General features: G+C 48.3%; 1 long non-coding RNA gene and 1 pseudogene across 2 annotated transcripts; one reads left to right on the forward strand and one right to left on the reverse strand.

The window, feature by feature from the left end:
* LOC132085905 (zinc finger protein 850-like) overlaps positions 1-22,193 on the reverse strand; it is a 534,273-nt pseudogene that overhangs the window by 361,702 nt on the left and 150,378 nt on the right.
* Positions 1,108-3,265, forward strand: LOC132085921 (uncharacterized). 2 transcript variants are annotated; one of them, XR_009420311.1, is made up of 5 exons: positions 1,109-1,283; positions 1,545-1,580; positions 1,691-1,717; positions 2,793-2,828; positions 3,139-3,265. It is a non-coding gene; the product is annotated as an uncharacterized LOC132085921 (long non-coding RNA). The 2 variants fall into 2 exon arrangements; XR_009420312.1 differs by lacking the exon at positions 1,691-1,717 and having other exon boundaries at positions 1,108-1,283.

The following is a 22,193-nucleotide window of genomic DNA, read 5'->3' on the forward strand; positions in this document are numbered from 1 at the left end:
GGACTGTCCCTGCTTTGTGCCCTCGGGGGTCACCCTGACAGGGGCTCTGAGCTGGGACAGGAGCATGGGAGCCTGGGGCAGGAAGGTGAGCCCTGCTCAGGGCCAGCGCTGGGCTGAGGGCAGGGCAGGGCAATCCCTGGGGCCAGGGACTCTGTGGGAGCTGTGTCCCAGTGCCAGCCCAATCTGGAGCCACAGCTCTGCTGAGACCTGATGTGTGGGACAGATCAGCAGAGCAGGACTGGGGTGACCCAGCAGGACTGGGGGATCCAGCAGGATTGGGGGATCCAGCAGGACTGGGGGGATACAGCAGGGCTGGGGGGATACAGCAGGACACCGTGGTCCTGGGTGGGACATTGGAGATGGGCAGGGGATCTTCCCCCGGGGGCCTGGAGCAGTTTGGGGCAGCAGTGCTGAGAATGGGCTGGAGGTGTGCACTGTGACCACCCCAGCACTGCCCCAAGCCCAGCCCTGGTGTCCCAGGGCCACCATTGCCCAGTGCTCCCCAGTGCCTCCAGAGCCTGGAGATCCCAGTCACCCAGGTGTCCCCATGGGACAGTCACACACAGACCCCCCCCTCCCCATTCTCCTGATTCTGGGGTGCTGGTGTCCCAAGAAGTGGGGTCAGTCCAGCCCCCGTTTCCCCGTGAGACTGGAATGGGAACAGGGACAATTCTGCTCAGCCCTGCAGGGTTTGGTGCCGGGCTCCGCTCTGGGGTGTCCCCCAGGGAAAGTTCTGGGAGGGGAGGGGCAGCAGGAGATGGGGGATCTGGCACTGGGGACTGTTGGAGGAGGGATTGTGTTGGACTGGGGGTTGTCCCCACAGGGTGCCCAGGTGCCTTTGGCTCACTGCCTGCCCCCCTTGGTCCCCCAGGTGCCTGGGCCCTTCCAGGGGCAGCTGCCCCGTGCAGGAAGCTGGAGGGATGCCGGGCGAGGGGGCTGGATCTGTGCCACAGGTGGGGTGGGATGGGCTCTGTGCCAGGGCTGGGCTTGTGGCCAGGGCTGGGGGCTGTGCCAAGCTGGGCTTTGGCCTGGGGGCTGGCACGGAGGGTGCAGGGAGGAGTCCCGGCAGGGATAAAGGTGCTCCTCACCTGCTGCAGCCTCAGGCAGCACTGCCCAGAGCCAGAGGAAGATGAAGGTGGCTGTGCTCAGCGTGGCCCTGCTCTTCTCCATCCTGCTGTGCTCCCCGGCAGATGCTTGGCCTGGGAGACGATGTTCCCTGGACCTGAGACGGGGCTGGGTTTGCCACCATGACTTTGGCTCCGGTGGAGGGTTCCATCGCCACGGTGAGCGGGAGACCCTTTGGGTTGTGATATCTAGGATTTTCCTTTGGGTCAGAATCATTGGGATTTTCCCTTCTGGGATTGTCCTTTGGCTCGGAATCTCCAGGATTTTCCTTTTTGAGATTTTCCTTTCTGTGATTTTCCTTTGAGTCAGAATCTCTGGGATTTGCCTTCCTGGGATTTTCCAGCCATGGGATGGGGGTTTGGGGACCCTTTCTGCCACACAAGGTCCAACCCTGAGGTCCCTCTGCTCCCTTTCCCCAGGGCACCTTGGACGTGGTGGGTTGTTCCATCCTCGTGGTAAGTTCTGGAATTTTGGGGGAACTGGAAACCAGTTTTTGCGGGAACTGTAGGGACTGGGAACCAGTTTGTCCAGCCCACTCCAGCGATGTGTTGCCATCTCTCTGCAGGGGGGAGCCACAGTCAGGAAGAGTGAAGTGAGAACTGGGAACTCTGGGGCCAGACTTCCCCTCGGAGGGCTACCACCCATCCCATTGCACCCCATAAATCCCAGTACACCCCAGTAAATCCTAGTACACTCTAGTACATTCCAGTGCTTCCCAGGGATTCCTCCTCATTTTATTCCCATGCATCCCAGTAAATCCCAGTACACCCCAGTATATCTCAGTGCTTCCCAGAGGGCCCCATTGTATTCCCAGTTATCCCAGTGTCCCCCAGTAACCCCCACAGTGCATTGTTCCCCATCCATTCCCCGCCCTCCTTCTCACCTTGCCCATTCCTATTGCTCATCTGTATGATGTCCTCAAATCCCAACCCCAAATCCCAAACCCAAATCCCAAACCCAAAGCAAAATCCCAAACCCTTTGCCAAGCCCAAATCCCAAGCCCAACCCAAATCCCAACTCAAATCCCAAACTCAAATACCAAAGACAAATCCCAAACCGAAATCCCAAACACAAATCCCAAACACAAATCCCCTTCCCAAACCCAACCCAACCCAAAACCTGAATCCCAAATCCCAAATCCCAAATCCCAAATCCCAAATCCCAAACCCAACTCAAATCCCTTTCCTTGTCCCCCTCCTCCCAAAGCCCCTCCCACAACCCTCAGATTTTGGGATTTTGTCCCCTGTCCCATTTTCTCCTGTCCCCGTCCACCCCAAGTTTCAGGCCCATGTCCCCCCCCATTGGAATTCCTTCCTCCTCCTCCTCCTCCTCCTCTTCCTCCTCTTCCTCCTCCTCCTCCTCTTCCTCCTCCTCCTCCTCCTCCTCCTCCTCCTCCTCCTCCTCCTCCTCCTCCTCCTCCTCCTCCTCCTCCTCCTCCTCCTCCTCCTCCTCCTCCCCCATCCCACTCCCTTGGGGTGCCCAGTTCCCCATTTGCCCATCTCTGAGGGCCTCCCCTCACCCCAACCCTCCCATCCCCTACTGGAACTTGGGGCACCTTACTGGGAGGGGGGACCTTACTGGAAGGAGGGGACTCATTACTGGGAGTGACTGGGGGCACCTTACTGGGACTGGGGACACCCTGGTGACATCTCGGGGTCTCTCCACAGGGGACAGTGAGAGCCTCTCAAGCGAGGAGATCTGAGGTGAGCACCCTGAGTTCTGTGGGGCCTAGACCCTCCCCTGGCATGGCCATCATCCTTGGGGTCACCCCAGAGTGCCCCAGTACACCCCAGTGCCTGCCAGTCCCCCCAGTACCACCCTGACCCCACCTCTTGGGGCAGCATCATCTGGCTGCTCTTGGGAGGCTCCATGGGGCCAGGACCAGCTCCATGGAGCTGGTGAATCTGTGGGGTCAGAAACTGCTCCAGATCCTTCCATGGGGTCAGGAACTGCTCAAGGACCATCCATGGGGTCAAGAACCTCTCCAGGTCACGGTTTGGGCTCTGGCTGTAGGATCGGGCCTGCTGGTGACACCCGTGTGCCGACCCCTCCAGTGGCAGGAGGAGATCACCGTCCCTGGAGAAGCCCACCCCAAACTCCTGGGAACTCCCCCGGAATGATCAATAAACTCTCAGCAGAGCTTGGTGTCTGTGTGTGGGAATGGGACTCCAGGTCCATTCATGGGGTCAAGAACTCGTCCATGAGCTTCCATGGGGTCAGGAACTGCTCCAGGTTCATCCGTAGAGTCAGGAACTGCTCCATGTCCATCTGATGCCTTGTGAAGGCTGATGTAGAACAGAGACTGGATGGAGCTAAAGAGTAAAGTAGGTATTTATTAAGAGGCCTCAATGGATCCATCTTGGGCACCACAACCCAAAATGGCCACAAAAACGGACAACTGGTCACAGGTCTCGCACTTCTAGAAGTGTTGTTCCATTAACATATTGGAGCTAATTGTCCAATTACAATTTTAGCCCATGAAGTCCCATCCTTCTTGTTTTCTCTCTTCAGTCCACCATTGTTTGTGCTCTTGGGCCTGAGATCTGGATCATTTATCCTTGGTCCCCAGCTAGAGAAGGAATTGTTTTGTCTCCCTACTCTGTGAAGAGAGCTTACTATCCCCTAATATGAAGCCTAGACTTACACAGTAAAGCAGAACAGAATCTGAAAAATATAAAAGCTAAAACCTGAGGCATCATTTCCCTCCTTTAGAGGCTTGACAAGGCCTTTACATTGTTGAGTCTGTAGTCTAAATATTTACTAATAATAGGTATTTAATAACAGATGAGTATCTAACAATAATAAATGACTATCAATACAAACATCTAATAATAAGCAGAAAAATATCTAACAGTAAATGTCTAACAACAGTAATGTCTTGGACAGTCAGTTATCCTGCAAAGAACAATGATTATTTTGAACAGTTCTTTAGGCACAGTAAAGGAATAATTTAAACCATGTTTTCATCTGCATTTAGTCTCTCTCTTTACAGTTGTTTCAGGAGCAGAAGATTTTTTAACTCTGGAGTAGTGAATCCAGAGTCCTTTGCCAGCGACTTTGACTGCAGTGAGGGTGATCAGCAGACCTTGGAATGGCCCTCTCCACTTGGCTTGTAGAGGATCACTGTCCCACCACTTAACATAGACCCAGTCCCCAGGTTGGAAGGGATGTGCAGGTGTGTCCAGTCCCATGGGTCTGGATAGCACAATGTAATTCTGGAGCTTCTGCAAAGTGGAACCTAAAGCCATTAGATATTTCTGCAAATCAAGTTTTGCCTTCATGTGCATTTCCCCTGGAATATGCAGAATCTGATAGGACCTGCCACACAGTATTTCAGAGGGACGGATGTTATCCCTTCGCCTCAATTGAATGCAAATTCTTAGTAAAGCTATAGGTAAGGTCTGAACCCATCTCAGGGATGTTTCCTGACAAATTTTGCTAATTTTTGTTTTGAGAGTCCCATTCATATGTTCAACTTTACCACTCTCTTGGGGTCTATAAGGTGTATGCAGACCCCAAGAAATTCCCAAAATCCAGCTAATTTCCTTAACCACTGTTGTAACAAAATGAGGTGCCCTAGCTGATAACATTCGCAAGGGAACTCTGAACCTCAGAATTATATGATTGAGCAAAACTTTCACCACTTCCTTGGCTGCCTTAGTGCGACAGGGGTAAACCTTTGGCCATCCACTGAAGGTGTCAGCTAATACCAGTATGGACCAGTATCTCTCCTTGCATGGTAACTCTGCAAAATCTATCTGCCAGTAATCTCCAGGAAGATCCCCTGCTTTTGTTACTCCTAACACAACTCCTTTCCTCATGTCAGGTTGATTTTTAAAGCAGATTTCACATTTGCTCACTACTGATTGTATATCAGTAATTTCCTTTCCTATTACTACCTTTTTCAGATGTTTCAGAAGATTTTCAACCTCAAAATGTGTATTTTCATGTTCCCTCTGGGCTAGCTCCTGAAGGATCAGGGGTGGGGCTACAACTTGATTTGCTGGTGTGACAGCCCATCCACTCTCTGTGATCTCAGCTTTAGGGAACTTAATTAGTTGTGGTCTCCTTGGTCATATTTTGGGGTGAACCCTGACAATTCAACCTTTTTTTGTGGAATTACTGCAAGAATCTGTTTTTCTGCAATCCCTCTTGCTGCTTTATCAGCAAAGCGATTTCCCAGTTCTGGAGTGGTTTTCCCTTTTTGGTAACCTTTACCATTTTGGTGACCTTTATACCATTTGGTGACCATGATAGTTACCACTATAGATTTCTTAATGCCTTCTAAGAGAGTGAGTATTTGTTCAGCATGTTTGATTTGATTACCTTGACGGTTCAGGAATCCTCTTTCGTTCCAGATGGCTCCATGGGCATGGACAACACTAAATACATATTTAGAGTCAGTCCATGCATTTACCTTCTTTTCTTTGCTCAGACCTAGTGCTCTTGTCAGTGCAATCAGTTCAGCTTTCTGTGATGATACATCTGCTGGCAGGGCCTTTGTCTTGATGCCCTTGTACTGTGTAGTCACTTCATAGCCTGTCATCCTTTTGCCATTTTTCATGAAGCTGCTCCCATCTGTAAAAAGTTCCCAGGCTGGATTCTCCAGGGGCATGTCTTTTAGGTCTGATTGGCTGGAATAGACTTCTTTGATTGTCTGTAAACAATCATGTTCAGGCTTACGATCAGTTATGGTGGAGGACAGAAACATGGCAGGGTTAAAAACAGAAGTGGTTTTCAAGGCAGCATCATCCTGCTCTAATAACAGTGTCTTGTGGTTTGAGAGGAAGTGAGTTTTTTGGGATGCTGTGGTCAAATGAATGGGTGCTCAGATTTGAATATTGGCACCTGATGTCGCCACTAGGGACATTGGATATGCCTCTGAGAACACGGGGGTTAAAAGCAGAGAACTCCCAGGAAACCTTCTCTTGAGTTCCAGAGGGGAAACAGGTCAGAGCTCCCCTGGCCAGCTGCGGGCTGGGCAGGGGAGGGGAAACCATGCGGCCGGGTGAGGTAGGGCCCTGGACAGAGAGGGGAGGTGAAGAGGCCCTTGAGGACAGAAGGAGGGAGGAGCACTGAGAGGGCATCAGGCAGCAACCCCCCCCCATCCCAGGAGAGAGAGAGAGAGAAACGGTGTCTGAATTTGATAGCGGCCGGCTGAGAAGGAGAAGGGGGTGGTGCGGCGAGCAGGTGCCCAGCAGGGCAGCTGTGGGAGTTCTGGAAAGGCAAAGACTGAGATTTTTAACCCTTTTCTTGGATGATGGAAACCTGACAAGTGCTGATCCTCCTGGAGCTGAATAAGGAGATAAGAGATGAGATAAGAGAAAATGGGCCATGAGAGAAGTGGAGAAGGATCTTGTCACCAACATCTTTTCATAAAAATCCTTTCTTTAGGATTTTTCCCCCTTTCTGAGAAGCTGCGGCCTCAGCAACAAAATGTAAACAATGGTTATCTGCTGCTGTGGAATGCAAGAGGTCGATCCGTGATTGGTCTTGGGTGAATGTTTGGATTTACTGACCACTCACGGCAGAGCTGTTCTTGCTTTCTGCCTGGACAAAGAACTTTGTTATTGATTCCTTTTCTATTCTTAGCTGGCAAGCTTCTGAGAACTTTTGTCTCTATTCCTATTAGTATAGTTGTAATGTAATATATATCATAAAATATTAAATCAAGCCTTCTGAACATGAGGTCAATATTCTCGTCTCTTTCTTCACCCTGAAAAACCCTTGCAAGCCTTGTAACAGAATCTTAGGTGGGAGGAGATGATGGAATGGCCTTTGGGCTGGACTTCTCTTGTATAGCCATGGACGGAACCAATTTTTTTTTCCCTGTGACACAGAGACTGCATTTAGGGGGAAGGCAATGGCTTGGAGCCAAGAGGGTGCAGTGATGTATAGGAGTGCATGAGCAGAGACAGAGGATGAGGAGGGTGGTGTCTGGTGCCCTTGATCTTCAGTGGAGAAGATCCCTGTTCTTGAGACCCGTCGGGCCCAGGGGGTGAATTTGGGGACAACAGGCCCCCAAAAGTCCCAAAAGTGAGGGACTGTGCTTTTTTGGAACTGGGCAAAGCATCCTTAAAAGGAGAGCCCTAGAGCAGCTCAGGTCCATGTGCAGTGGTGAGAGCACTGGGCATGGAAAGAAGGTGTCACCATGGCAAATGATCTCTGGGCGGTGCCACGTGTAACATGGAAACACAAGAGGTCGCAACTGTCTTTCCAGGCGAAGCCTATGGCACAAGAGGGACTCCTCACCCCTTGATGAACTGAGAATTGATTATCTAAAGGGTGGTGATGGACTAAGAATTGGTGATCTGAGGGGTGGTAACTGAATTGAGAATCCAAGGTTTTGCTTACTGTGATGTATTGGGAATTTGGTGGGGGGAGGAGGAATGTTTGGAAGGTTTTCATCCTGAGTTCTGTGTGTTTCTTTTATATTTTGTAAGTTAATAAAGTTTTTTTTCCCTTTTATTCCTAAGCTGGAGCCTGCTTTGCCCTTTTGCTGGTCACACCTCACAGCTGACACCAGGGAGAATGTATTTTCATGGGGGCACTGGCATTGTGCCAGCTTCAAACCGGGACACCTTTGTAGCAGATGCCTGGCCTGTCTATAACTAGGAGCTCCTCTGCATCACAGGTAAGAGACCCAATCTGGCAGATACTTGGGACAGGTGGACAAAAATGCTGCCCAATGCTCTAGAGGAATCCCAAGAACTGGACCTGTTGGGGTCCTCCAAGGCCACATCCTGTGTCAAATTTTACTTTAGACGTCTGAAAAACAATTGGCCAGAAATTGACCAGACACAAAACACATACCAAAAAGACATACCAGCAATTAACAAAGCCTGTAACTATCCCTATGGATAACTATCAACTATATTGAAAAGTGGTAAATGCAATGCCTTATTACCTATAAAATTTTAACATGGTCTGGTTTCTTTAACAAGAATGCTAACAAATGTGCCATATAAAATGATGCCAGATACAGTCACAAAAAGCTGTTGGGTTGTTCAGCAATATGCTAAATTGCACGTTATTATATTTATTTTCCAGTAAGCCTGCACTTTAAAAAGTCTTACTGAATTTCTCTTTCCATGGAATTTGCAGTTACCATGGGTTTTTCTCATAACTGATTTACTTATAATTCTAATATGCTTGTTACAACTTGAATCCCTCCAGTGCACCATCATGCTGTTATTTCACTTATGGCTTATTCACCTTGAAGTGGTCTTTTTGTGTTAATAACCTTGGACAAAATTACATCATGTCATATCTATAACTTTTAAGGATGTTCATTTTAATTCTGTTAAATTAAAGCCCAATATTGTGATCCTCAGTTACCTTCTGTTAAATTAAATAAGGCAAAGTTTTATTTGGTCAATTTTGGTAGATTTTATTTCTGTTAGGTTTCAGTATTACTAAGTTTGAACAATGTTCTATTCCAGTTTTTATGGATCCATTTATGTTTGGTATTAATAGGAATTAACTTTGAGTTCTCTTGAGTGCGCTTTTTGTTCTACCAAGGTGATAATGAAATTATGTTTATTAATTTGAAATCCTTTTAGGGCTGAATTTAAGTTCCTCTTGTTAAGATCTAGCGCTGTCCCAATAAATTTCTATCAGGTTTGCGTGTTATTTAATCTGAGGTATCATCAATTTTACTAGTTAGATGTTCAGTGTTTTCCTTTGATGCATTTATTCTGTCATAAATACATATATCTTTGTATTACTGTTTTTATAGCCAGCTTTTAATAAGCCTTACCACCTTTTGGTGTAATAATCTACAAGACACATGTCATTTCAGGATCCTCCTTTTGTTCACTAGCTCCTTATGTATCTCTCAGACCAGACTACCCCTCTAGCTGGGCTTCACACTGTGGCTCTGTGCTTTGATCCAGCGCTGTCTCATCATTTTTAAGTATTTTTCAGAGTTCCAAGAAATGAGATCTCAGCTTTGTCAGAAGCCTCCTCTAAACTGAAGGTATTGTGACATCTACTCTCACTAATCAGATGCAGCCCCAATTATTATTACAGAACGACTCCAACAGTTTGCTGGGTTTAAAGCATCTCTCTGCTGAGGAAATTTTGGAGGAGACAGCTCTTGGACGGTTCATTAGTCTGCCACCCCTAGACCTTTACTCCTAAGTGCTATTCCCAAGAGCCTTGTTTTAAATTACGTTTAAGGAATTCTCTCCCACTTAGAGCTTGGGTGGTGGCCAGGTCTTAGCTCTACCTGGATGGGAATTCGCCAACAGACCCAGATGTTTTCTGCATCAAAACTAGATTTGAGTTGCTTTGACTTGGCAATTTGACCCTCTAGACATGACAGTTGAACTATTTTTAAAGGGAGCTTGGGAATTATTATCTGGAAATAATTATCCAAGTCCCCATTGAATCGAAGTTTGTCAGCTGTATGCAGACTCTGGGATGATGGTACATTATTTCAGATATTGCAATTTACCTAGTTCCACCAATGTTGTCAGCTTTGTCTGCTATTTGAAATATTCCTGATTGTTGTATCCAAATTATTCCTAATTGCTGTAAGTTTCTTGTCCACTGCATGTATTATTTTGCTATGATATTTCGTCATACTCATAACAACAGACATGCATCTCATTCTTAAAAAACAGAAAAGAAGAGGAATGAATGCCTTAAGAATGTTCAAGTAATGCAATATGTACATGAGAAATTTGGAAAAAAGATCATCACATCTAAATCCCAATTGAATGTACCACAGTGAAGCCTCATTGATTCATTAACTTCAGGAGAAGGTGTGCCTGTGATTTATCATCAGCAGCTCAAAGCAGTCACCTGTTCATTCCATCAGATACTGATCAGCTCTGAAAAAATGAGGCCCAGTGAAAGGAAAAATAACCTCATCACCTTGCAGCCTTTGTGGCCAGAGCAGGAGCAGAAGGAGGACTGCCAAGACATGGCTGTGGCTGGAAACTGACAGAGGCAATTTGCCAACAAAAGCCTCATGCCATCCTCATGGTACAGTGCTCCTACGAACCTTCTGCAGGTATTCCCTGTTCCAGCGCCCAAGAGGACATTCAGTGATGTCAAAGATCAACATTTCCAGCTCACAGATTTTCTCATACTTCTCAACTCATTGGAAACAATGGTCACGTCTTTCCATTTCCCTAAGAGACACTGGATATTATTCTTTTGTTTTCTCATACTGCAAAACCCTGTGTCAATGACTTGATAGAATTTGCTAGGTTTTGTTGATTGTAATTGCTCTTTTATCTATTTTATCCCATATCTAACAGATAACCAGTGATAACCTTGATGAGATAATACCCTCACAAGAGTGAGCTGTTTCAACATCGGAACATAGGAGCCTTTTTTAAAAGAACGAGAAGGGGGTGATGTCATAGACAGGTAGAATAATGATAAAAGAAAGGCCTTTTGAAATCAGGCCTTGTTCTGCCATATTAATAGCTGGCCTGTCATCTCTTCTGAGTGCAGCTAAGCAGTTACAAGTTCCCGTGTGAAGCTATTTTGAGAATGAGAATTTGTGCCAATCTATTCTGAGGGTGAAAAACAAATGCACCTGCAACAACAAGGGATTTGTCCCATGAGAATCAGTGAAGAGGTAAACAATACAATAGAGAGATTTGATGCATAAGCAAAATCTATTTTATTAACCAATAACAGAATAACAGGCAAGAAATCTATGAACTAACTAAAGTCGAACACGAGGTCTGTTAAACTGTTAAAAATGAGTTGTATGAATAAAGAATAAAGAGTTCTCCATCTAAGCTGTGTCCTGTGGGATTTGAGTTCCCCCCTTCGTTGGGGCTTGTGTTCCCCCTTCTTTGGGGCTTTGGGTTCCTTCTTCTGTGGGATTTTGGGTTCCCTCTTCTCAGGGATTTTGGTTTCCTTCCTCTCTGATGATTTGGTTTCCTTCCCTTCTGATGCTTTGCTTTTCTTCCTTTCTGATGCTCAGCTTTCCTTCTTCTCGAGGATTTTGGTTTCCTTCTTCTGTGAGATTTTGGTTTTCTTCCTCTCTGATGCTTTTGTTTTCTTCTCCTCTGGGGTCTTGGTTTTCTTCTTCTCTGGGATTTTGGTTGCTTTCTTCGCTGGGATTTTGGTTTCCTTCTTCTCTGGGACCTTAATTTCCTTCTTCCCTGAGATTTTGGTTTCCTTCCTCTCTGATGCTTTAGTTTCCTTCTTCTCTGGGATTTTGGTTTCCTTCCTCTCTGGGGATTTGGTTTCCTTCCTCTCTGGGGATTTGGTTTCCATTTTGGGGATTTTTGTTTCCTTATTCTTTCTGGTCTTGGTTTTCCCCTTTGCACGTTTTGGAGGTTGCTTCCCAACAGAGACACCCTTCTTTTCCTTCTTCTGCCTCTCTTTCTCCTTCTCCCTCTCTTCCTCCTCTAAGGCTTTTGCCTCCTCCTCGAGCTTTTGAGGTGTCTGCTTCAGCTCCCTTCTGCAGACAAAATAGAAAACAAGGCTGAGAGTCCCCACCAGAAACTTGCTGGCCCTGCACTTCATTCCTTGACCCTGAGGCCATTTCCTTGAATTCTCCTCAACCCACATAGGTTGGGAACATCCCAAGTGAGGACATTGGTTCAAGGGGACCTCCAGGGCCAGCCAAGCCTCAGCTTTGCCATCATAAGGTGTTGACTGTGCAAGCTCCCTCTGAAGGCACAGCCAGACCCCTCCAGCCCCTGCCAAAGGCTGATCCAGCAGTTCTCTGTGCTGGTGCCTGAAAACGCCCTTTGTCTCTTGGCTTCCCAGTTTAAAGCAGAGCACAGATTGCTGACATCTGCTTATCTCTCCTACAGTTCTTACTCAGCTCATTCAGCCCCCTTCTCCCTGGGCATAGCTGAAACACAATTTTAAAGAGTTCAGATTTCAGCTGAGGGTTAGAAGCAATTCCCATTGACCAGGATGTAAGTTAGATAGGCAGACCATAGGTTAATGATTATGAGATGCTTCAGCTGGAGCTGATTGTTCTATTGTTTACCATTAGGAGCTTGCTTCTAGAAGGAAGTGGAGGAAGTGAACTGTTATAAGAACATCTTGAAACCAGTAGAACAAGGGTTAGCACCTGGGCTTGATGTCAATCAATCACTAAGCAGGGGACCTTGGATGGTGCCAGAGGGTCACAGAGACCTGATGAAGACATTCCTTACTTCATCCCTAAAGACCACTGACCCAATTCGAGACCATGGACTCAATTCAAGGGAGGAATTGCACAGGAGTGAAGGACCAATGACCTCATTTGAATACAGAGTGGGGATGGGAGGTGCTGGGGTTGTGCAGATGTATTGTATGTAAGATCTTGGGAAATAAAGAGAGGGCAAAGAATCTTGGATAGCGCGGCCACACCTTGTAGGGATGGCTCTGATGCCGCCCGTCGGTGTTAATAAACATACCACTGTCTAATTTTAATTAGTTAGAGAGTCTCTGCCTGTGATGTTCGGTTTTAACAACTCCTAGCCTGCTCCTTCATGAGAACAATCCTATCAGTCAGAATGCAAAGGCTGCAGGAACTCCTCTCCTGCAAGACAGGCTCATGTCAGGCAGATTTCCTGCTGGAACCCAGCTGGGACCAAGCAAACCAGTGCTGGCTGCCATGGAGACCATTGGAAGCAGCCTCGTCCATCTCCCCACCATGAAACCAACTTCAGCCTGGCCTGAAGAAGTCCTGATGCACAGGCTTGCTTTAAGCAGCCTCCACTCCCAGCTCCACACTTGGCCTGTGTGTCCTGAGCTGGGCTGCCTTGCTGGAGCTGAGCTTCTCCTGTGCTTGCCTATGGCTGCAGCTGCAGGGGAGCCTAAAGCACAGGAGCTTTTCTGGCTGCTGTGCCACCATAAGGAGAACCCTGGCAGATCAGCAGTGCAAGGACTTCATCTGTGGCAGGAGCAGGACCCAAAGCAAGGTTTGGTCTCGGCCCTATGCTTGCCCATACTACAGTCCCACTGTTCTGGTGAAGAAGGGAGATGACGAAGAAGATGCCACTCAACACCATGGACTTTCAGACTCCTCTAGAGGCGGTGCCAAGGCAAGATCAGAGCCCAGCTCCCTGCAGACAGCAGCCAAGCCAGCAGGGCTCAGCACTCAAATAGAGAAGGAGAGGTTGTGTCTCAACAGAAGAAGGTCCTTCCTCTCTTGGCAGCCAGGGAGCTCAGAGTGGCCATCCCTGTGTTGCTTCTGGCCTTTGCTCTGCAGCACCTCTGAGCTCAGAGGCCTTGGAGCAGGGAAGCCCTGAAGGGACAATAACCCGTGGCAGAGCAGGAACCGATGGAAGGCTGACTCACCTGTCCCTGAGAGGGGCCTGAGAGCCACAGTTGATCTCCTGGGGGCTCAGGTAGCAGCTGACACGTGAGGCCTCCCCGGGGACCAGCACCTCGGAGTTGGAGCCTCCCTCCACGTGGCACAGCTCCGGGACATTGCAGGTAGTGGTGAGGTGGCCAGAGAAGGTGGAGGAGACCTGCTGGCTCTCTCCTGGCTGCAGCACACCTGGCAGTGGCAGGATACTGAAAGCATGGATGGAAGACAGGAGAGATTGAGATGCTGAGCATGGAAATGGATGCAGAAGAGCATCTTGGAGCAAAGTGCAGCTGTAGCCAGATGGGCCTATTCCCCAAACACTGCCAGAATCACCCTCACCTCATCCTGTAATCCATGCCTGTCGCAGACATATTTTCATAGAAATCATTTCTTTGGGATTTGTTCATCTTCTGGGAAGCTGAGGCCCCAGAAGAAGAATGTAAACAATTGTTATCGGCTGGTGTGAAATATAGCAGGTGCAGTGGTGATTGGGCTTCTGTGAGTGTTTGGATTTGCTAACAACTCACAGAAGAGTTTGTCCTTGCTTTTTGCTGGACACAGAACTTTGTTGTGCATTCTTTTCTATGCTATTCTTAGGTTAGCAGCCTCTGCAACTTCTCTCTCCTTATTCTTTTCAGTATAGTTATAATGTATTATATATCATATATCAATAAATTCAGCCTTCTGATCATCAAACAAGATTCTCGTCCACTTCTCTCACCCATTAAGACCTCATCAGGTCGCTGTAATACATGCCACTGACCAGTGCAGGGACCATGGGGAAAATCTTCTCCCACACTCACGGGGCAATGGGTTAATTAGTACTTGACATGAAAGTCAACTGGGATGGCTCCTGGCAGTAGGAATGCTCTCTGATGCACAACTTGACTTTAAAAAGTTTCAAAACTTCCTGCTTTTAGAAAAGGAGGAGACTCAGAGTGAGAGCTCTTGGAGCTGAGGGAAGGAGTCCAGCCCAGCTCATCTGACTCCTGAGGCTCTTCCCCTCTCTCTCTGATTTAAATGCTGCTTTCTCAAGGTGCTACAGCAAAAGCTCCTGCCAAAATTTCCTGTGGAGCACCTGAGGAGTTCCAGGGGGAGCAGTGCCCTCCACAGGTGCTGCACAGCGTACTTGGACAGCCCTTCAACACGCCCTGCACGGCCTCTCCAACAAGCAGCTGCTCCAGCAGCACTTTGTGATGGGCCTGCAGGGATGGGAGGCCCCTCTGTGGCCAATGCTGAGGGCCCCCAGTGGCACTGGCAGCTCCAGCCCTGCTTGCCACACTGACAATGGGCAAGGGAGACAGATTCCCTCTTGCCTTCTCCGCTCCCAGGGCAATGTGTGCCACGTCCAGGGAGCGCCTGAATCCCTCCAAGCCTCGAGGCAGGTGAGGGTGCTCAGCAGTTGGTGCTGGCACCCGAAAAACAAGCCACTTTCTGTGCTGGGAGGAAGAGACAGCCCCTCTGCAAAGTCTCCCTTTGTCAGACAGCTCCAGGGCCAGCAGTGCAATAGCAGCTCTGGGTGAAAGCACAGCCCTGCAAACAGGGAGTCTGGCTGCTTTGGGAAGAGGGTCCATGGAGATCAGGATCATCCCAGCTTGCTCTGGGAGGGAAGCTGGAGGTGTTACCATGATGATGCAGAGAAAAGCCTCATCTTACATTGGGAAGGAAACAAGGCAAAAAATCCCACACTCAGCACAGGCCTGTAGGATCTGAGTCAGCTTCTCCAAGGAAAACTCTCCTATTTCTCCCTCCCCCTCAGCCCATGTCCAGCCACTGGCCCTGCTGCCCAGCCCACTGTAAGGGCACAGCACAGCAGAGCAGCAAAAAGGAAGTTCAGCATGAGCAGGGCTTGGTGCTGGCAGGCTGGGGAGGCAAAGCAAGCAGTAGGTGTACAAGAAAATCTACCTCTGCTCCAGAAGATTGGCTAAAATCCTGCACTTCTTTCAGGGCTGTCCTGGGTTGACCATATGATGCTTTTATCCCCAATTGGCTCATTCTGTTTATGTTGAATAGTAAGTTTTGCACCTTTAAGAGTGTTCCAGAGAGTGAAGGGGGGGAGAGAAGAAGCGCACAGTTTTTTTTTCAGACACCGCACTCCACTCACCCACATTCCTCCTCCTGGACTGTTGTTGTCTGTGGACAGACAGACAGCAGGACAGAGCTCCTCTTTTGCTTTTTAGTTAGTGTTAGCTAGCTGAGGCAAAGAAGTTCCCTGGACTGTGTATTTTCTTTTCTTTGGACCTCTTGAAACCTGCTCTGGACTGAACACCCAGGAGACCACTGGCAGCTGCACCTGAGGCCCATGGGGCCGGGCCTGGCCTGTGACAATTCCAGCACCGGAGGGACTGATCAGAGACTGAGTGAGCTGCAACCCGGGGACGGGCTTTTTTCAGTTTGTCATCTCTTTTAGAGTGGCAAGGGGTCTCATTGTTTGATATGGTTCTGGTTTTATTGTTTAATAAACAGGGTTTTTTTCACCTTTCTCCAAGGAGGTATTTTGTCCTCCCGGACCAGTTGGGGGGAGGGGTCGATTTGATCTGCTTTTTTCCCATTGGAGCTCCTTCGGGGGATTATTCCACAAATTTGCTCGAAACCTGGACAAATATATGTATTGGTGCCCAATGCAGGGCTGGAAAAGGTGGAAAAAAGCTCTATTAATTGTGTGTTTGTTGTTGTTAAAGCAGTCAGTAGCCATGCTGCTGGAATCCATAATGTCTCTGGGGGTGAAAGCCTTTGCGTGTCTCTGGGCTCTAGACTTTTTGAGGTTTCAATACCTTTCTGGTCACTAGGATTATTGTCCATAAGACGTAATTTTTACGGTAGAGGGGTATGGATTGGAATAGCTGTTGTGCTGACCTTAGGGATAATGATTTATAAAGCGTTTACAAAGATACTGGCGTCTGTTTACGATATGTATGGTTTATGGTTTCTTCATCCTACCCTGCATCCCAATTCCAGTAGTACGTTTTGGGAATTTATTAGTAAATGCACCCAGTTTGTCAGAGGAGGAGCCAAGAATGAGGCTTTCCAGCTGTTCTTTTCCTTCTTCTCCTTTGGATCTGTTATGTCACTTTTTGAGAATGTTCAGTTTCCCCTGAATGTTAAAGAGACCATCTTTCTGGTATTTAATCTGGTAAGCTTCCTCTATGTGGTCTGCAGCTTCTCTAGAATGAGGGCTGAGATATCCAGAGGAGCTGGTGAGACCCCTGGTCCAGAAGCAGATGCAGGCGTGAAAAATCCTGAGTGGTGTGGACAATGGGAAAATACAGGCCAAACCCTGAAGGAATTTTCTGATCCTGTAGACTGGGATTTTCCATGGGAACAAATTCAGAACCCAGCTGAGGTGGGGAAATACCTAAAAGAGAAGTACTATGACGATTCTAAGGAGAAAAGGCTCATTGCAATAAGCTGGGCCCTGGCCTATGCTTATCCCACTCTGTTAGATAGTGCAGGGCAGAAGACAGAGGCAGGGGGGCAGGGAGATAAATCAGCAGCTATCCCAGTCACTCAAGCTGTAGCCAACAGCCCAGGCTTGAAGCCAGCACCCAGACCAGATAGTGAGCCTAAGCCAGCATCTAAACCCATGGCTGTTGCTACCAGTACTAGAAGTGGAAAATGCATGGAAAAAACTGATCGACCAGTGGATGATGATGATGATGGTGATACAGGAGAAGAAACCTGGAAGCCTCCTGACATAAAATCAGGAGTCAAAGCAGCAGGTGCAAGATCAGATGCAAATATTGAGTCCTTTTCCCTGAAGGACCTTCGTGGCTTACGGAAAGATTACACCCGACGACCTGATGAATCCATAATTAGTTGGCTGGTCCATCTCTGGGGTGCTGCAGGCGAGGCTACAATTCTGGATGGCACTGAAGCCAGGCATTTGGGATCCCCATCACAGGATCCTGTCATTGACCAAGGAATGATGAACAGGGCTAACCCTCACAGCCTCTGGGAACGGGTCCTAAGAAGTGTAGCACAAAGATACCTGTGTGCAGATGATCTCTATATGCAGCAAACCCAGTGGAAAACCATAGAACAAGGGATTCAACGCTTGAGAGAAACGGCAGTGGCTGAGATTGTCTTCTCAGATGATGGAAATACTGTAAATCCAGACTTGGTACCATGCACATCTCTGATGTGGAGAAAACTTGTATGACTTGGGCCATGAGAATACACTTCTGCTTTAGCCATAATGAAGCGGGATGATGGTGAGGAGACTGTGCTGGATAGGGCAAGGAAGCTCCGAGCATATGCAGACACTGTGCATGGCCCAACACATGCCAGAATCGCAGCGGTGGAAATATGCCTGCAAAAATTAGAAGACAAGATGGAGGAGGGTCACAAGAAACTGAGGGAGGAGATTAAAGAGGGCTTTCTCCAAATCTCGGCAGTACAGATCAGAGGTTCTGGTACCCAACGCAGACATTCCCCCGATGGCGAGAGAAGGTACATCCCATGAGCTGAGCTGTGGTTCTACCTGCGTGATTGTGGAGAAGACATGGGGAGATGGCATAGAAAACCTACCGCTGCTCTGGCACAACGGGTGCGTGCACTGAAGATTTAGAGAGGAAGTTCCAAAAGGGAAGCAGCTCCAGTGGCCCGTAACTGAACTGTCACATATGATGATAATGACAATATTTTTGATCCCCTTGAAAGACCCTCCAAGACATATACCCAGGGAAAGAAGGATAACTAGGCTTAGAGGGGCCCTGCCTCTAGCCAGGTAGAGGCTGGGGAAAACTGTATTTTCTGGACTGTGTGGATTCGTCGGCCTGGCACATCTGAACCACAAGAATACAAAGCTTTGGTTGACACTGGTGCACAATGTACATTAATCCCATCGAGACATGTGGGGACAGAGTCTGTTTGTATTGCTGGTGTGACAGGGGGATCACAGGATTTTACTTTGGTGGAAGCTGAGGTGAGGCTGACTGGAAATGAGTGGAAGAAACACTCTATTGTGACTGGCCCAGAGGCCCCATGTATTTTAGGCATAGACTTCCCCGAAGTGGGTATTTCAAAGACCCAAAGGGACTCAGAGGGGCATTTGGAATAGCTGCTGGAGAGACAGAGGGTGTCAAGCAGTTGAACAGCTTGCCTGGACTGTCACAAAGCCCATCTGCAGTAGGTCTCCTGAAGGTGGAAGAGCAATGAGTGCCAATTGCCACCTCAACAGTGCACCATTGACAGTACCGAACGAATCGAGATGCTGTGATCCCCATCCACAAAATGATCCGTGAGCTGGAGAGCCAAGGGGTGGTCAGCAAGACCCACTCACCCTTCAACAGTCCCATTTGGCCTGTGTGAAAATCTGAACGAGAATGGAGATTGACAGTGGACTATCGTGCATTGAATGAAGTGACTCCACTGCTGAGCGCTCCTGTGCTGGACAGGCTGGAACTCCAGTACAAGCTGGAGTCCAAGGCAGCAAGGTGGTACGCCACTATAGACATTGCCAATGCATTTTTCTCCATTCCTCTGGCAGCAGAATGCAGGCCTCTGTTTGCTTGCACCTGGAGGGGCGTGCAGTACACCTGGAACCGACTGCCCCAGGGGTGGAAGCACAGCCCCATCATCTGCCATGGACTGATCCAGGCTGCACTGGAAAAGGGTGAGGCTCCAGAACACCTGCAATATATTGATGACATCATTGTGTGGGGGAAGACAGCAGCAGAAGTGTTCAAGAAAGGGGAGAAAATCATCCAGGTTCTCCTAAAAGCTGGCTTCGCCATCAAGAAGAGCAAAGTCAAGGGATCTGCCATGAGATTCAGTTTCTGGGAGTGAAGTGGCAAGATGGACAGCGTCAGATTCCCACTGATGTCATCAACAAGATCACAGCAATGTATCCACCATCCAGCAAGAAAGAAATACAAGCTTTCCTAGGCGCCATAGGTTTTTGGAAAATGCACATTCCCAAATACAGTCAGATCGTGAGCCCTCTCTACCTGGTCACCCGTAAGAAGAACACTTTCCACTGGGGCCCTGAGCAGCAACAAGCCTTTGCACAGATCAAGCAGGAGATTGCTCATGCAGTAGCCCTTGGCCCAGTCAGGACAGGACCAGAGGTGAAGAACGTGCTCTACTCTGCAGCCGGGAACAGTGGCTTGTCCTGGAGCCTTTGGCAGAAGGTGCCTGGGGAGACTCGATGCCGACCACTGGGATTTTGGAGTCGAAGCTACAGACGGTCTGAAGCCAACTACACTCCCACAGAGAAAGAAATCTTGGCTGCCTATGAAGGAGTCCAGGCTGCCTCAGAGGTAACAGGCACTGAAGCACAACTCCTCCTGGCACCTCGACTACCAGTACTGGGGTGGATTTTCAAAGCAAAAGTTCCCTCTACGCACCATGCCACTAATGCTACATGGAGCAAATCGATTGCTGTTATCACACAGCGCGCCTGTATAGGAAACCTGAATCGCCCTGGGATTCTGGAAATAATTACAAACTGGCAGGAAGGTGAAAACTTTGGTCTCGCTGATGAAGCGGAGCAAGAAGTGACACGGGCTGAGGAAGCTCCACCATACAACCAACTGCCAGCAGAAGATACATGATACACTCTCTTTACTGATGGTTTTTGCCGCATTGTGGGAATGAACGGGAAGTGGAAAGCAGCCGTATGGAGCCCCACACGACAGGTGGCAGAGGCCACTGAGGGAGAAGGTGGATCAAGCCAACTTGCTGAACTCAAAGCTGTTCAACTGGCCCTGGACATTGCTGAGAGAGAGAAGTGGCCAAAGCTCTACCTCTACACTGATTCATGGATGGTAGCCAATGCTCTGTGGGGATGGCTGAAGAGGTGGAAAGAGGCTAACTGGCAGCGTAGAGGAAAACCAATTTGGGCTGCTGAAGAGTGGAAAGACATTGCTACCAGGGTAGGGAGGCTGCCTGTGAAGGTCTGCCATGTGGATGCTCATGTTCCCAAGAGTAGAGCTAATGAGGAGCACCAAAACAATAAGCAAGTAGACCAGGCTGCAAAGATAGAGGTGTCAAAGATAGACTTAGATTGGCAACATAAAAGAGAGTTATTCCTAGCTCGATGGGCCCATGATGCCTCAGGCCATCAGGGCAGGGATGCCACCTATAAGTGGGCACGAGACCGAGGGGTGGATCTAACCATGGATAGTATTTCTCAGGTTATCCATGACTGTGAGATGTGTGCTGCCATCAAGCAGGCCAAGCGAGTGAAGCCCCTGTGGTATGGTGGGCAGTGGTCCAAGTACAAGTACGGGGAGGCCTGGCAGATTGACTACATCACACTGCCCCAGACTTGCCAAGGTAAGTGCTACGTGCTGACCATGGTGGAAGCCACCACTGGATGGTTGGAAACCTACCCTGTGTCTCATGCTACAGCCCGGAACACCATCCTGGCCCTTGAAAAGCAAATCCTGTGGAGACATTTTACCCCTGAGAGGACTGAGTCTGACAATGGGACTCATTTCGAGAACAGCCTTATCAACACCTGGGCTAGGTAGCATGGCATTGAGTGGGTGTACCATATTCCCTACCATGCACCAGCTGCAGGCAAAGTAGAGAGGTACGACGGACTGTTAAAAACCACATTGAAAGCATTAGGTGGGGGAACTTTCAAAAACTGGGAGCAGCATCTGGCAAAAGCCACCTGGTTAGTAACACCCGAGGCTCTACTAACTGAGTGGACCCTGCCCAATCTGAGCCTTTGCAGAGAGTAGATGGAGACAAAGTCCCAGTGGTACATGTCAGAGGTTTATTAGGGAAGACAGTTTGCATTATTCCTGCCTCGAATACAGACAAACCCATTCGTGGGTTGTTTTTTCTCAGGGACCAGGTTGCACATGGTGGATAATGCAAAAAGATGGAAGAACATGATGTGTACTTGAGGGAGATCTGATTGTTGGATAAAACCTGTGTCAATATCACTGTTTGCTGAATGTTATTACCATTGTCTGTGTATAGCTGTATAATGGAGGTATCATGTATGTACTTGTAGAGTTAGAATTTATATTAGTTTTAGTAGTAAGCAGACGATATGGGGATAAGGGGTGGAATGTCCTGGGTTGACTATATGATGCTTTTATCCCCAATCGTCTCGTATTACCGTGCCTGAGTGGGCGCGGCTGGTGAGAGAGAGACGGTGAATCTTGTTTCTTGAATCAGAAGGCTTGATTTATTAAGATATTATATAATACATTATAGTTATACTAATAGAATATAGAGAGAGGTTTTGCAGAGCAGCTAGGCTAGCTAGGAAGAGATAGCAAAGAAAGAATCTACAACAAAGCTGTGGCCAAGGACTCGGTCCCCTGGCTTGCACTGGTGATTGGCCCTTAATTATAAACATAAAACATGAACCAATCACCAATCAAAATAGGTGCCCCTGTTGCATTCCCCAGCAGCTGATAATAATTGTTTACCTTGTCTTCGGAGGCCTCTGGCCTCCCGAAGACACAGAAATCCGAAAGAAAGGATTTCTGTGGAGAAATGTCTGCGACAGTCTCATTCTGTTTATGTTGAATAATAAGTTTTGTACCTTTAAGAGTGTTCCAGAGAGTGAAGGGGGGGAGAGAAGAAAAGCGCAGTTTGTTTTCAGACACTGCACTCCACTCACCCACATTCCTCCTCCTGGACTGTTGTTGTCTGTGGACAGACAGACAGCAGGACAGAGCTCCTCTTTTGCTTTTTAGTTAGTGTTAGCTAGCTGAGGCAAAGAAGTTCCCTGGACTGTGTATTTTCTTTTCTTTGGACCTCTTGAAACCTGCTCTGGACTGAACACCCAGGAGAGCACTGGCAGCTGCACCTGAGGCCC

The sequence above is a fragment of the Ammospiza nelsoni genome, chromosome 33 (genome assembly GCF_027579445.1).
Source record: "Ammospiza nelsoni isolate bAmmNel1 chromosome 33, bAmmNel1.pri, whole genome shotgun sequence".
Taxonomy (NCBI): Eukaryota; Metazoa; Chordata; class Aves; order Passeriformes; family Passerellidae; genus Ammospiza; species Ammospiza nelsoni.